A 16,810-nucleotide genomic window follows, 5' to 3' on the forward strand; every position below is an offset into this window, starting at 1 on the left:
TAAAAAATTTACTCTTTAGACAACTTATATAGTTTTTTGAAAGATGAACACTAGGTTTCTTGTCTTTATTCACTGTCTTTAATTTTATGATCTTCTACCAAGAGCTTCAAAAAGTAATCTTTCTGAAAATAAAAACAGAAGACTAAAAATGTACACTGTCATATTTCCAGAATACCTCTCTGAAAATAGTTTAACTACTTCCTATTTATCTGAAATTTTGCAAAACTGGTTAAAAATCTACTTCATGTTACTTACTTTTAAGGTTTTTCCAGTAGGATGGCATAGGTCTTCACTGACAAATAAACCCATTGTTGTGAGGACTATTAAATAATGATTTGTTGAGATGATATTCACAACTGACAGGTCATTACAGACTTGGGCAGGGAAAAAATGAATATTGTGAAGAGTTGTTGCTATGTTCCTATCACACACCATTTGCCATTCCTGAAGTCTACCCTAGAGTATTTCCATAAACAGGAGTTCCCCTCAAAAATAGAGGGGAGGATCATGCAGGCAACCAACCTGCAGAGTAACCTACACTTGAAACTGTACAGCTGAGCACACTCCTTGGATAGTACAGTATGCACACACCATATGCTGCCTGGCAAGGAGGGACATCTTCATGCAGTCAGTCAGGCAGGTTTAAGATCATACTGTCACTGCAACCAGCTGCCCTAGAGTGCTTTACAAATGACTGACACAAAAATGGAAGATCCATGTCTAAAAATACAGCTTACTCCAGATTTTAAACATCCAAACTAAATTGCTTCGCCTATCCAATGTCAAAGAAGTTCCTTTCATATGCACACCAACCCTGTTTTTAAATATCATCTTGGTAGCCGAATCAGAATCAAATTTCCTTTAAATCGACACTTCCTAAATAGAACAAGACTATGCTGAGTAATAAACATAAAACTTCTCCACAAATGAATCATCAAAATCCCTCTAATTCCGGGTGCATTTATAGAGAGAATACCATATTCTTCATACAGTAACCCAGATGACATCATGCAAATAATGTCTATAAAACCAACAACCACTACTGACCAAATAAACTAAAACAGACAGTAAAAATATACAAACATTTAGTTATAACTGGGTACAATCATTTAAGTGCTGATCTTTAGTCCTGATTCTTAAAGGAGACTTACAAAATAACTTTAGAAGAATCTGTGAGCTCATATGCATAACTCTACTTGATATAGCAAATTATACACATTGTTTTGGTAATGTATGATAGTTTTTCCCACAGTTTACTCTTCTGTTGACACTTTAGTCCCATCAGTACAACTCCCTTCCCCTTTTTTCTTTTAATTTTTTAAATTCTCATAAACATTAAACAAATTCTGTTAAAATTAGAACACTTCACTTAAAATAGTATTTCGTTTCCCATTCAGAGGATGTCTATGTGATGTAAAATAAATAAATAATTTTTTATATTTATTGTTTTTTATTTTTCTCTGCAATCCTATTACCTTGGTATAATCTCACCACTAGATTTGCCTGGCTAAACCATTGTGAAATCAAAATTTACTACCATCCAGCTCGGTACACACGTTTTTTGTCATACTGAACCACTTTGTTTACTCATATACAAATTCAGTGTAGCTAACACCTGCATAGACACCTAAAAAGTAAAAAAAACCCAAAACTAAAACAAAAAAACCCCAAACAACAAAAACCTAAAAACTGACATGAAAGAGAGATTTATTTTTAAAATCTCTCCTCTAATGCTAGACCTGTTTAGGAAATATATTTTATTGCACAGAACACATATATAGCACTTCCCTATTCAGGTAGAAACACTATTAGCATGAAAAGAGTAAATTAGAATGATGTCTACTAATCCAAGACTTCTAATGCTTCAGTACAGTAACTTTCATTGAACTGTTGCCTATTGAAGACCCAAGTAAATGCTGGTTGAGACCACTGGAATAAAAATGTAGCTCATGTCAAACTTCTGTGTCTTAACTGTTGCTGTTATTGTGCTTAACTTCTACAAACAAATATACAGGTTTGGTTTTTTTACCAAGATTTATCAGCATCAGTCATTTTGACATAAACCCATGAGTTGGCTTCAGATTTATTTTCCACCTGGAATAACAACTGATGCCAAGCATGAGTTCTTTGCTAGGAACATAGTAGATTTCTCATTATTATTTAGTACAAACTGTCTGTGCTTAACACCATGCAAGAAAAAAGAAAAGATGTTCCTCATTTCAAATACAATTCACAGTAGCATCCTGAGCAGCATTCATTTTAAGGATCTGTGAGCATCTTGCTCTGGGGCTTGTTTTGAAAGATTTTTACCCAGCATACATACTTTTTCAGAAAGGGTGGGAATGGAACTTGGAAGCAAAAAAGTTTAAAATAACTTAAAAATAACCAACCTAAACATGGGAACTAAAGAAGGAGGAACAAGGAAACAATATGTACACACACACACACACACACATATATATATATAAAAGAAATAAAGTTCAAAGGTGCAAGCAGAAAGACTTTTAGTTGGCTATTTCTTGAGTTTCATGATCAAATGCTTGCCCCTCATGTTAATTTTGCCTTTCACCTCTTGAGATGCTATTTTTTCCATGTGAATTTGTCAGGTTTTGTAATGAAAAGCTGTAGTGTTCTCAGTTCTTGTTGAAAAATTCAACAAGAAATCCTGGCAACTGCTTTTGCCTTAATTTCTCCCCCAATGTTTTATAGCGCAGTGTTTCAATGCAGTTAGTAAGTAAGCAACTGCAAAACCATTCTGAAAAATTGAAGTAAACTTCATCAGAAAGTTTGTATGGTCGTTCAAATAAACCACCTGTGTTTGATAAATATGCTGTTAAATAGCATGTGGAAAATATTCTTAAATTATTGGTAGTTTTACCTACATCTTATTCTTCCACTCACTACTCTATTTAGGTTCTATTTTGAACTTTATGGATCTGGGAAAATATCTTTTTACCTGTCTACAGTTATCGGTGTAGAGCAGAATTACACTTACTTTTATTTTTCTGTTGTTTTTATATTTCCCATTAGATGGGAGCAGTCACTTTTATTGACACTGCAGACACTAGAGTCTGTATATATCTCAGCAGATCATAGAATGGTATATAAAACTGGTTTGCTAAATATTGAAGTTGTTCATGCTGATAGGACACATAAAAGACAGATATGCCTCTAAATAACATACTGTTGCAAGACACAGTTTAATGAGATGGAAGACTCATGTTGTGGATCTCCTGTGTGATGTCTATTAAAGGATATGTGCAGCTTGTTACTTCCCTCTCATTGGCATGTGAATAAGTTCTTTTTTTAACCAGTCATTACTTTCTAAGACTTGTAGAAAAATTATGTCCCTTAGGCTCCACCAGTCTATAAGGAATGGCTGATCTCACCAATGCCCGGAAAAGCTAGTGAGTGAAGAGAGACAGCGCCAATGTGACTAATACTTTCTCTAGAAGTAAACTAGGAAACCTCTACAGATTGTGTTACAGTAAAGGTAAGACTGAAAAACCATCTGAGTTCTTCCAGAATTAGGACTTATGATTCATTTGACCATTCTACTTTTCAAGCAACTACCTAACAAGTCCCTCTTTTTCAGTAATAGCTCATCACATCCACTTTCCTAGGATGTTTTAAAACCTCCGTACTACAGTCAATTGCATAATGCTTTTGTATAGTGTGACTTTTTTCCTGGACCTGGATAATGATCAACACAAACTCTGAGGCAAAAGATCATTTGCTAGATATTGGAATAAAATCCATCAATAAACTGAATAACTGAAGCCAGGTGTATCACTGCTCAGTGCCTTGTATGCCTATCTAGAAAACAGTAAAAATAGAATATACATGTTTCTGGAAAGTGCTTTAAAAAATAGTATTACTTTAGTAATTTCAGTATTGCTGCAATGGATTCTTGTATTACGGCAGTGTCTAGGAATCCTAATAAAGGATTGAGATGTCTTCCTTTGGTTTGTGCTGTACAAACACAGAATAAATATATTAAATGATCCCTGTTTTAAAATCTAAGCAAGACACATAATGGACACCTGAAGACAGGAAACAATGAGATATTGTTCAGCATGAGAGGCAACAGTTTCTGCATAACAGTAGTCTAAATATACTTTTAAGAGTAGAGCAGAAGATTACTTTGAGGAGGGATTTGAGAAATGATAATCAGACAGCTTAGAAAGTGTCTGCATATTCTTCCAAGAGTGAAGAGTAATATTGCAGAAACAAAATAAGTTTAGTGGAAAATTCAACAGGTATATGGACAAGGCATCACAGGTATATTGTAATGCTGAATGAGACAAGGTGGATTAAGGAAAGGCCATAAAGTGTTTCCACACTAAAGAAAAAACAGCTTCTGTGTGGAGTAACGGTAGAGGGGGAGATCAGAGAGACACGAGGAAATGCGCTTGTGGGTTTGTTTTTTTCCTTTTCTATCAGCATTGAGTGTATGTGAAGGTGTAAGATTTTGCCGACTTTGCCTAATACATAAGATAATTTAATAATCAAGAGAGGATAAATCATGAGACTTTCAACTTTGGGAAGAAAGAGGAAAAGCTGAATCTTGGGATAATAGTAGAAAGAATTTTGACGGTCTGCAGGACAAAGTAAAACAGAGTCAGGACAGAGTGGCAAGCATTGCCTAGGTGAGAAAGGAAGTTGCAAGGACATCTGGCAAGAAGTAGGTGAGGAGTTTTAAAAAAACATTTTAGACTTGAGACAAATATTACAGACCCAAGTTAACACTTTACCCAGAGACACTGTTCAAAGACAGACATCTGAAGTTAGACAAGAAGAACTTTGCCCTCTAAAAATGCTTTTTTCTCTCCCTTGACTAGAGTTTAGGCAATGAGCCAGAAGTAATATCCACATTGCACATAAACAAATCCAGAGCTGAATCCCACCTAAGAGAATAAGAACAACAGCTGAGGTCAGGACTGTTGTCTATATAAAAAGCCATAGCCTTTAGAAAAAAAAAAATCAAATAACTCTTTGTCCCAACGCATAATGAGATACTGATGTCAACAAAGTATTTATAACTTGCCTTAAAACAAAAAGGAAGGAATTCACTGAGAGCCCTTGTTCTGGAAGCATACGCTCAAAAGGCCTTTCCTGTGCAGTTATATTACAGAACTATCAATTTCTTCCTCCTTTACCCTAGACTTCCGAATATCTTTTCCTATCTCAGATAATCTGTTGGGGGTTTTTTATATTTTTTTTTCCCCTTAGGTTGTGCATTGTTTTAAACAAAGGAATAACACTCAAGAGAAGAGTAAGAATATATATATGAGCTATAAAACAGATAAAAATACAGAGAACTTAGTTCTACTTTATTACCTGGCTATGTGTGAATTTTTATCAAAGCATACCAGACTGTTTCATTGGCTAAACTGATTTTGCAAAAAGGACACAGCAGAATGCAGAAGGTAACTTGATAAATCATAGCTAATCCAGAATATATGAGTTCTTTCAAATATTCATTGCTTTTCACTTGTTAGATTAATTGTGCATTTTTTAAATCCTGGAGATCTACACTTAACCATGAACTGCAGCACTATGGATGAGAGCAATGACTACCATACCATTAGCACAAGGAGATTTTAACAAGGTGATATTTATTACATAAGGTATTACATCATCAAGGTCTTCAGGGGATACTTTTTCACCAAGCTTCCACAGAAGAATAGGTTCTGTGAAAGAAAAATGTCCAGCTGCTTAACAGATAAAGCATGAATAAGCTGTATGAATATGAACCAGACTTGAGATATTATTTGTGGAATAAATTAACAAATATCATAGATAGGAGGTTAAGTATAGTGAGCATGCAAGAAAAAGTCTCTAGCATGAAAGGAAGAATATCAAGAAAAGAAATATCATTGAAATGTAAGACCATGCTTTTAACACAGAAAACTCAAATTCATTAAACATATTTTTCATTCAGTATTAGTACACACACTGTGGCAAAAAGCATCTTTATAAAATTTAAGAGCTTTTGTATTACTTAAATTATGTTTTATATGCATCTGTATTAAAAGGAACACTATGAAGATTGTATTAAAAGGAACACTATGAAGATTGTATTAAAAGGAACACTATGAAGACTGCAAAGTTAACCTTAAGAGCTGCTGGATCTGAAACCTCATGTCTGCTGTGGCTGGGATTGGATTTCAATGGAAAAGAGGTTTGGGATAGTACACTGAATTTAGCCTCTGGTTTCAACATGTAAAAGGTCTAGGTCTTATCTTATTCTTACCTCTGAGAGTATCCAGTAACCTTCCTTCAGTGGTAAGTATATTTAATCCCTGAAGCATTCTGAGCTGTACAAACCATTCCTCTATCGGAACAATGTCTGCTTGAACATGAAGCTAATATTAATGAAAGGTTTCAATCTTATAAAATACCATAGAAGAATGATACTCACAGAAGGGACATTCTTTCCTGTGCCATCAGATCTCTTTTTTAGTAGCAACTAATCACTGAGCAAGGTCATCAGTATGTAGCTAGAAAAAAATGCATAGCTAAACAATATGAAAAGTTAGCTGAATATGAGGAATATAAGAAGTCAATATACCTGGATATTTCACAAGTACAGATACTGTTTTCTTCTGTGAAACAGTCACTGTAAAGGTCTTGGCCACATCAAGTGAAAGCTAGGTAAAGAGTACAAAGTAAATAAAATTACACACTATGGTGTTTGGAAAGCCAATTTCTTTGCTATTGAGTTTTACCCAAAATTACTCCTGTCACAATACTGAGCAGTAGACCAGGCAGAAGATTACTATCAAGAACTTTGAGTCAATTGTACACTTGCACAGTTTTGTAACAGCAATGACTTTAGAAACTCCTCCTAACCCCAATGGCAGCATACCACCATTAGCACTGCAATGGAGACTCGGATAAAAACACTTCTCTGGAGTAAGTTGTCGACAGCCTAGACTGTGAGGGCATTTAATGCAACATCACAGTGATTAGTGCCAAGCAGATTTCTTTAAAAATCTGAAATATTGGCAGGAAATGGTATTGTTAATGTGTCTACACACAAAATTAGGAAAGTTTGCATGCATAAATGAGCACTGAGAAATCATCTAAAGGTCTCAGAATTTTATTTTTAAAAAAATATGTATCAAGGATTCAATCTAAGAAAGTTAAAGCCAATCTGCAAGAAGAAGTACAATACAAACCCCAGATATTTTATGAGACACAAATATGAGCAGCAGCAGCAATGTTGAAAGAAACAGGTTGTTACCGGACCAAACAGAGGAGTTCAAAACCAAATATGCCAGCATGATTCTGGTCATGAACTCTCAAGTGGGGAGAGCAGTTATTAAAAAATAGCTTAGAAAGACTGAACTCCAGTCATTTCTGCTCTAGTAAACAACAAAAGTGTTTGTTCATCATTCAGTAACTGCATTCCTACCAACAAAGTCTTTGGAAGATAAAGAAAACTCAAAAATTTTATTTTTAAGGAATGTTTAGCAAAACCACCCCCCTGTAGAATGGGTATGATACCACTGTAAGTGGATTTAAAAAAAATCTGCAAATACTTGAGTGACAACAAAATCAAAAGAGTATTGAACACAGACAAGAAAGTTAATTAATTATGGGAGAGCATTGTAGCTACAGAAAAAAAAAAAACAAACAAACAAAAAACAGAAGTCAATTGTATCCAAAGAAAAACATATTGATATGAACCATGGTTTTAAAATTCTATATGTAATGTTTATTCTGGGGATAATGACATCCCAAGTACTTGCATTGTCTCCAGTTTGCTTTAGAAATTAAAGCCAGTAGTTAAGAGAGACTTTAAAACTTCCTTGCAATGTCTATATTTAAAAACATCCCTTTCCCCAATTACATATCTCATTGCTCATGACTCACTGCACTGTTATAGCACTAAGTCTGAGGATAAAAGCTGCTGGATACAAAAGGCTTCAGAGCACACACCTTGAGGTTATCTCTGGTTGAAGTCAGTGCAGATACATCAGAACCCCCCTGGTTCACAGAACCCTTGGAGTCTTTTATGCTTTTCTATCTGCCCCATTAAGCCCTAACTGCATATCAAACCTTCTTTAGTTAATGGCAGTCAGCTTGCTTTGGGTATGTGCTCTTGTGCACCTGGATTCAATATTTTTCTCCCCTTCTTTTCTTTGAGCAGCTTGTGCTGATAGAACTGACACTATGGTACCTTTACCAGTCCTTAAACATACACAGAACTTTCTGCCTAAGCATCAAGGTATAATTAGATCTGTATTTATATATATATGTATAAAATAATACATATAATATATATAATATATATCTAAAATAATTAGACCAATTAATGTGGATTCAGTTGTGCCAGTCAAGACAATCCATACCAGTATAATTTCTCTCTGTATGAGAACAGCTATACTGCATCAGTATCATGAGCCTTCGGAGAATAAACTTCATCACTTGAGAGTATGAGACATTGCTGTGATGATAGGAGCATAAGTAAGCCATAAAGTGTCTAGGCCTCAGTTAAAGCATCAGAAATATCTTCAAGAGGTATCTGAGCTAGGACTAAATTTCACTGATTTTCATGTATTACTGTGTCAAAGTGGGAGGAATTCCATTATATTTAGACATTACACTGGACACAATTTCTCAGTTTTGAGAGCTGTTCAAAGTTTACAGTAATTACAGAGGGCTGCTTGGACAACCCAAACCCGAATTTCTTGTTTATTCTGTATTTAATTTCCACAAGCAGCTAAAATGGTATATGCAGAAGATCATGAAAACTTTAATGCTTACAGCACTCATTCTTTTCTGGGCAACAGAGATTCAGTACTTCTACCTGGAAGTTCTAGCTTCTAACTTCCCACCCCATATTCATATTCTGCAACTCACCTCTTTAATATAAACGGCCAGTACCTGCCAGTATTCACTTACCTTCCATTAGCAATCACCAAGTTTCTTGCTCTAGCACTGAACTTCAAAATACTGTATCAGGAATGAAGAAATGAGAGTGGATGAAGCCTTATTTAAGTATGTTTCTCTTGTACTGGTCTCTAATTTTGAGACAATTGCAAAGCTAACCCGGCTGCCTAACAGACATGAAAAAAGAATAAACAACCGGTAGGGTATCTACATAGTCCCAATCACGACTACAGGTTTCACAAGTTCTGTGGCAACAGAGAATTAGTAAAACAATTGTCTTAGTATTGTCATTGAAGCTAATTTATAACTTATGCTAATCAGACATGTATTGGGCAAAAGTATGTGTCACCTGTTTTGTGAAATTCTGTGATTGTGTGGAATATTCAAGAATAGGTATTGTGATCTGGATGGTAGAAGCAAGCCCTGCAGAGTTACACATCAGTAGAAGATTCTTTCTCATTTCCAAATTATTCTCCTCATTTATGCTATATAAAAACCAGCTGGTTTTCTTTGAAAAAGAAGTAAAAATACATGTTTTAACTTGAGAAATCTTCTATCCCTCCATTGCAATTAAATAAATCAAACACTTAAAAGACTTCATAGATTAATAATTGATTCAATTTCTTTCTACACACTATTTGTCCTTGAAAGTAGATATATGCTGCCACAAGTCTGGGGTCATAGAGGCCATAACCTTCATGAAAACAACTTCACATACATCATTACTTTCAGTCTAAAGTTAACATATGCAAGTTATATGTTTTATACATTAATTTATGAGTGGAGAACATTTAGGATCAAATCTGAAGTCATAGGTTGCAATTACTTGAAAGTGACAAATATGCATTTGCAAGGTCAAAACCAAAATCTGGATGCAAGACTGATAGCTGCTGAGCTTGCTACTGGTACAGAAAAGAAACTGGAACACAGTCTGTGTCACAACAGGCTGAGTGTATGTTTAAAATATGCCCAAAGACTTCTTACTATAGAATCATAAAATGGTTGGAGTTGGAAGGGAGCTCTGGATGTTATCTGGTCCACCACCCTTGTTCAAGCAGGACCACCTTGAGTTTGTTGCCCGGGACCACGTCTGGATGCCAAGTGCAACACCAAGTGCACATTTCCAGGTATATTTTTCAAAGGAAAACTGTGTGTGAAGTACATTACTGAACATAAATTTTGAGGTCACTTACTAACAGTCACATTTAGTTAAGTCATTCTGTTCAGTGCAATGAATTGCATACTTCAGTTCAAAGACTGTGTAAAGCATAAAGCACAAACTGGTTTTTGAGGTAACTTCTCTCAGTAGACTAAACAAATCTTTAATAATACTACTACCCAAAAAAAAGAATGATCATATAAAAGAAAAAACATTCCATATTTAAGAAAATCTACTTTTTTAAACAACATGTGGTCATCACCAAAATCAAAACAGTAGTCTGCCTCTTAAATGTATATTAAGGTTACTAGGACAGTAAAAAAATTTGCCGCTGATAATCCTTCCCCAATTTAATACAGTTTTCATTTTAATAGGTCCTTCATTACAATCTTCCTAATACAAATATAAGGTAGTAAACCACAAGATATATTTTTATCTACATCAAGTGAACAAATCACAAGTATTACATATGAACACATGACTTGGAATTTAGCAGTTTATGTGAATCTACGAACAATTTGATTGCTTTTGCATCAGAGATTTTGTTACTAAAACATGAGTATTTTGTATTATCCCCTTCTGAGAGAAGCAACACATACATTTTAGTTACTTAAATAATTTTCAAAAATAGCTGTAAGCCAAATACCAATTTTGCAAAAGAAACTTGTAATACATTAACCCAAGGTGAAACTACACCTTATAAAAGAAAAGTCACATCTCCTGTGAATCAGATTTTCCTGTGATTGTTAAAGAAGCTTCTAAAGATGTAATTCCTTAACATGGATGCAGACGTCTAGCTGACTTTCTAGTTCACGTTAAAATGCATTTTATGGCTCCTTTTATAATTCATCCATCCAAAGTGCTGAATGATATATGTTAAATTAGATGTAGTTATGCTTCTAGCAGACATTCAGACTAGGTTCTATTCTTTATCTCCCTATAAAGTCTACCTGTTTTGAGAAGGCATACATATATACCCTAACAGTACAGAATTCTGAACAAGTCCCCGAACAGTAGTGAACAAGCCAAAATGTAAACCTCAGAACTCAAAAGCTTTTAAAAAAAAACACCCCAAAGAACGAAAAAACCACCTCAAAATTAAAAAAAACCCCAACCTAACAAAACACACACCAGAAAGGCTCGGTATATCACTTTGGAAATACCTTCTAACTAGAGCTGTACCACATACACTAGTAAGATGTAATGTAATCTATCTAGTTTCTGTTGATCTGCTTTCTCACAAGAAGACAGATGTTTCCAGACGTTCTAATGAGGTTGGGTTAACATGGTTGGTCGAATTGGACAAAGCCTGGAAAACCTCACCAAGAGCATAGAACATACAAAAAACTGTTCTCTAATCTGCATGATTTGCTTTTCTTGGAAGGAACAGGCAGGAACATCCATGCTATATATATCTACAATGAGAAAGGGATTAAAAAATTAGCTTGGATGTCACAAATCCATGTTCTGCTGTGGCCAGCTCCTTGTCAGGACAAAGTGTATTTTAGGCAAGCCAGAAGCATCAAAAAAGAAAAAAGCATGTTACCAAAATTCACCTGGGAGTTCAGGGTTAATAAAGAATACAAGAAAAACCCACAAGAAAACTCCAAAACATACATATTACAGTATCACAGAAAGGTTAAGGTTAGAAGGAACCTGTGAAGGTTATCTTGTCCAACCCCATCGGCCAAGTGCAGTCACAGTTAGCCAAGTACTTAGGATCATGTCCAGACAGCTTTTGAATGTCTCCAAGGATGGAGACTTCACAACCTCTCTGGGTAACCTGTGCCAGTACTCAGTTACCCTCCCAGTAAAAGTGTCTCCTGATGTTCAGAAGGAACCTCCTGTAGTTTAGTTTGTACTCATTGCCTCTGGTCCTGTTGTCACTAAAACCAGGTAAAAGAACTTACTGACACCAATGTGATGTAGAAAAGCAGACACTCCTTTATTCACCGACAGGTGTGTAGGGAAGTTGTCTCACCAACAATGCACACCTTACTTGTGTAGAATGCTGATTAATATGTATTACTGTATCCTATATAATCAAGTTCTCATACATAAACATGATAATTCCAGTAACTCATTTTCTTATTCCCACCTCTTTCCAGTCATGTGCACTTGAGTCCTGAAATGAGTTGGGGGCTGCTTTTGTGACCACCACAGACTACTGACCTAAAAGAAAGACCCTCCAATGCCCTTGACTCAAGGACTTTGGCTCACATTGCGATTTTAACATGCTCTGAGGCCCTTTCATGGGGGGGGGGGCAACATTTCTAAAACGCAACTTTTAGAACACCTGGTCTACAGGGCAACAAATCGTCCTTACCGAACAGTCTAACAATGGTACCGCATCTAGCAGCATAACTGGTTGTATGGTTACTTTAGACTAAATACAATATCGCTAGGACTACTTAAAACATTACACCACTATCTTTTATAAAAATCAATATTCCTATGAAATTGCATTTAATTGATTAGTCCTACTCATTCCTTATTAAAATAACCAAAAATCATCAACTCAAATTAATAACAAATCAGTAACAATCAGTAACACTGTCACTGGGCACCACTGAAAGGAGAAGGTTCGTGGGGAATCTCCTCACTGTGTGCAGTGATCCCACAGAACCTCCTCTTCTCCAAGCTGAATGGTCCCAGGTCTCTCCACCTTCCCTCACCAGAGAGATGCTCTAGTTCATTAATCATCTCAATGGCCCTTCCTTGGACTCCCTCCACTATGTCCATGTCTCTCCTGTACTGCGGAGCCCAGATCTGGACACAGTGATCCAGGTGTGGCCTCACCAGCACTGAACAGAGGAAAGGATCACCTTCCCCCACCTGCTGACAATGCTTTACCTTAACACAGCCCAGGATACCCGTCTTCTTTCCAGCAAGGGCACGTTTCCACAAGGGCACCACCTTCAACTTGGTGTCCACCAGGACCCCCCAGGTCCTTTGCCACAAAGCTGCTTTCCAGCAGGTGAGCCCCCAGCATGTGCTAACTGGTGTGTGGGGTTGTTCCTCCCCAGGCACAGGACTGCACTTCGCCTGCAGGAGGTTACTGTCAGACCATTTCTCCAGCCTGTTGAGGTCCCTCTGGATGGCAGCACAGCCCCGTTGTGCACTGAAGCATGACTCAGCATATTGCTGGAGAGCTATCATTACATTATCACAAGACTGGAAATGACTTTTATAGCAGAACGACAGGTAGTTATATTTGAGTTAGATGATGAAGCACCTCTGGTGCCTCCCATGTAACGAGGAACAGGTACAAGCCTCAGGAAACAACAAGGAATTAGGGACTATCACAAGAAAGAAATTAAACTGGAGTGAGCAAAAGAATGAATTGTCCTTTTTTATATAAAAATCATGTTACCCACCATTCTATTGTGAACTTGTACATCACTTCAAACCTAGGATGTTCCAAAATGTTTTGTAAAGTTAATCTTCCTACTCCAGCATTTAAGTTTATGTCTCATAAGTGATTTTGTAACTATCACTTGTACTGCTTAATCAACAAATAAACAGAACTTACAACTCAATAATAAGGTCAGCTTTCCTCTTACAATATGTGGGGCAGTGGAAACACCTTCAAAATAGTTGCAACTGTGATACAGAAAATCAGCAATTCCATCTTGTTAAAATGAACAAAATATTCCAGAGTTAAAAGTCTAACAACCTATGAGAAGAGACTTTCTCTTTCCATCAGCTCTACAAGAAATGAGGATATTTCACAACACCCTTCTGTTGGAATTGAGGACATCGGAATTCTGCTTGCCTTAGACTCCTTGTTGACTGTGAGCAAGTCAGGTCTCACATCACCTGTGTTGCCTATCTGACACTGTTGCTATATACAGTGAGACAGGGAGAGAGAGTAGGAAGGAGTAACAAACAGCAGGTGGGAATAGGGATTTAGTCCATGTTTGCCTGAATTTGTGTGGCTTTGGACAAGTTACTAATTCTTCATGCATCACATATTTCACATCCATCTCAGGAAGCGTAAGGAGAACTTTTATTTAGAAAGCACTTCGAGGTCTAGGTAAGAAGGTATAGTACAAATGTAAAGTCTGTTACTCTGTCTCCTTTAGCAAGCCCTCCTATACACATCTGTACTTCATTTCTGACTACATTTCTCATCCCTCACTTCAGCTTTATTCCCATTATTCCCTGCATTTAAGCTACCATCCCTTTCTTCTAGCACAGCTGCAATGCAGGAAGCAGGAGAGACTTTTTCTTTATCCCCACCATACCTGGTCAGACCTCTCTACCACCTTGTCCATGCTCTGCTGTGCTGGCAACAAGTCACCATGGCCCCTTGGCTGAGGCACACTGGCCTGCCTGAGGTGACCACTGGTGGTTCCAACTGTCCCCTGTAGCCAACCCTGCCCCTTCGGGGAAGCAGAGCTGTGGATGTCCCTGAGAGCGAGCCCGAGGGCTGTTGGCTCTGTCTCCTTTCACGCCTTGGATGGCAGTCTTGCCTCAATTGTTTCAGTCGCTACAGAGCTGAAGTTCACCTGCGTTTCACCTGATCCTGTGAAGATCAGAAGTAGCAGTTTGTGTTTTCCCCTCAGCAGCTTAATAAAGTTGACAACCAGAGCTCCCTCTCCTCCAGGGGGATTAAACACATCCCACTTCACCCTGCAAACAATTAGATGGGTGCTCACAGCCAGCTGAACAGAGGAGTTAGCAACATCTGAAGCAGCCCTCACACATCTGCTTGCAATCATCTGAACATACTGTTAATTGGTATGACCTACATTATTTCCTCTGATGGGTTTATGACAGATTTCTTTTACTCCAGACTGGACGTGGCAAAGAAAATTTAAAGCGAATAGCTAATGCTCCTGTTTTTTAAAGATGCTATTTCTTTTATAAGTATGCATATATATCCTTCTATAGATAGTGAGTAAAGATTGCAACAGCAGTCAGCTCTGGATGCTTAGCGTTTTCTCCCCTCCCTTACAGAACACAGAGCCAAGTGTGGATGCAAGTTATTGTGCCATGAACCACTGTGCAGCAATATACTGCCAACGTGACCATAGGCAGTGCTAGTAGTTGGCAAAACACAAAAAGTAGTAGGCATAGTCAAGCCTTATCCACAGGTGATAGTATCAGCATATCTAAAATTCTCCTGTGACCTCACACGCTACAAAGAGAAGAGGGCTTCAAATACAGGGTAATAAAACCAGGAAATGATTGGTCAACCATGGCAAACATCCACTGGAGCAAACTGCAAAATGAGGAAGTTCAACAGATGGAAGCAGAAACTGACTGAAGGAATAAAACCAGTACTGAGACTACTGACCTACATAGCCTATATATGCCCTGTGCATATTAATGTATATGTATTGTGCTAGTTTGGAAACAAACTAGTGGGAGACACCAAGTCAGAATAACAATTTAATAAGGAGAAAGAAAAAAAAAAATTATAAAGGCAGATAACACTGAGTTAAACTAACAGAGTCAGGATACAACCTGACACCCTGTTAATCAGGGTGGTGGTAGCAGTCTGGTAGAACAGTGGCTGCAGTCCCCCCGAAGCAGTGATTCTGTAGGAAAAAAGTGATCTGCTCTTCCTCAGAAAAGTCCAGTGGTGGCTAAGTAGCTCCTGTCCTCTGGAAATCCAGTGGAAAAGAGAGACTCTCTGGTATTCAGAATCTCAGGTTATATCCAGGATGGAATGCTGGTTTTCTCCCTCTGGGTGGAGCATCTCACAATGGGATGATGAGTCATGCTGCATGGCATTGATGGGCCATTAGGAGAAAGATAGTCTGCAGGTGGGGGCGGGGGGAAACAAAGAAACACTGCCCCACCTGATTTTGACAGCTCATGAGGATGCTAATAGAATACACAATCCACCCCTTATTCTATTATCATCTCCATCATCCCAAATCAATACCTTCCTTAAACTCTACACACGCCCCCCCACATATATATATACACAATGAAACCCTACACACAGTTCTCACCTAAGATTAGGTCTCCTTGTGGTACACAATGGGTTTCCCCATCTTTCTGCATTACCCACCAAGTGTAACCAGGTCCTTGAGCAAAGACAATCCCACGGATCGGTTTGCCTTTACCTGAGGTGGGATTAATCCAAACAGTCTTTCCTAAAATACCTCTCAGGTGTACCACAGGGACTCTATCTCCATCCACTGTGTGCAAGGGTTCAGACTCGGCGGGACCAGCTCGATTGATGGACCCTCGGGTATTGACCATCCAGGTGGCCTTCACTAAGTTCACTTCCCAATTTTTGAAGGTCCCCCCACCAAGTGCCTTTAGGGTGGTTTTAAGTAGTCCATTGCAGCGTTCAACTTTCCCGGCAGCTGGTGCATGATAAGGGATATGATATATCCATTCGATACCGTGTTCTCTGGCCCAGGTGTTGATGAGGCTGTTCTTAAAATGAGTCCCGTTGTCTGACTCGATCCTCTCAGGGGTGCCATGTCTCCACAGGACTTGCTTTTCCAGGCCCAGGATGGTGTTTTGGGCAGTAGCATGAGGCACAGGGTAAGTCTCCAGCCATCCAGTGGTTACTTCCACCATGGTCAACACGTAGCGCTTGCCTTGGCGAGTTTGGGGAAGGGTGATGTAGTCAACTTGCCAGGTTTCCCCATACCTGTACTTTGACCATCGTCCACCGTACCACAGAGGCTTCACCCGCTTGGCCTGTTTGATTACAGCACAGGTCTCACAACTGTGGATGACCTGTGAGATGCTGTCCATGGTAAGGTCCACCCCTCGGTCATG

This window comes from Athene noctua, chromosome 6 (genome assembly GCF_965140245.1).
Source record: "Athene noctua chromosome 6, bAthNoc1.hap1.1, whole genome shotgun sequence".
NCBI lineage: Eukaryota > Metazoa > Chordata > Aves > Strigiformes > Strigidae > Athene > Athene noctua.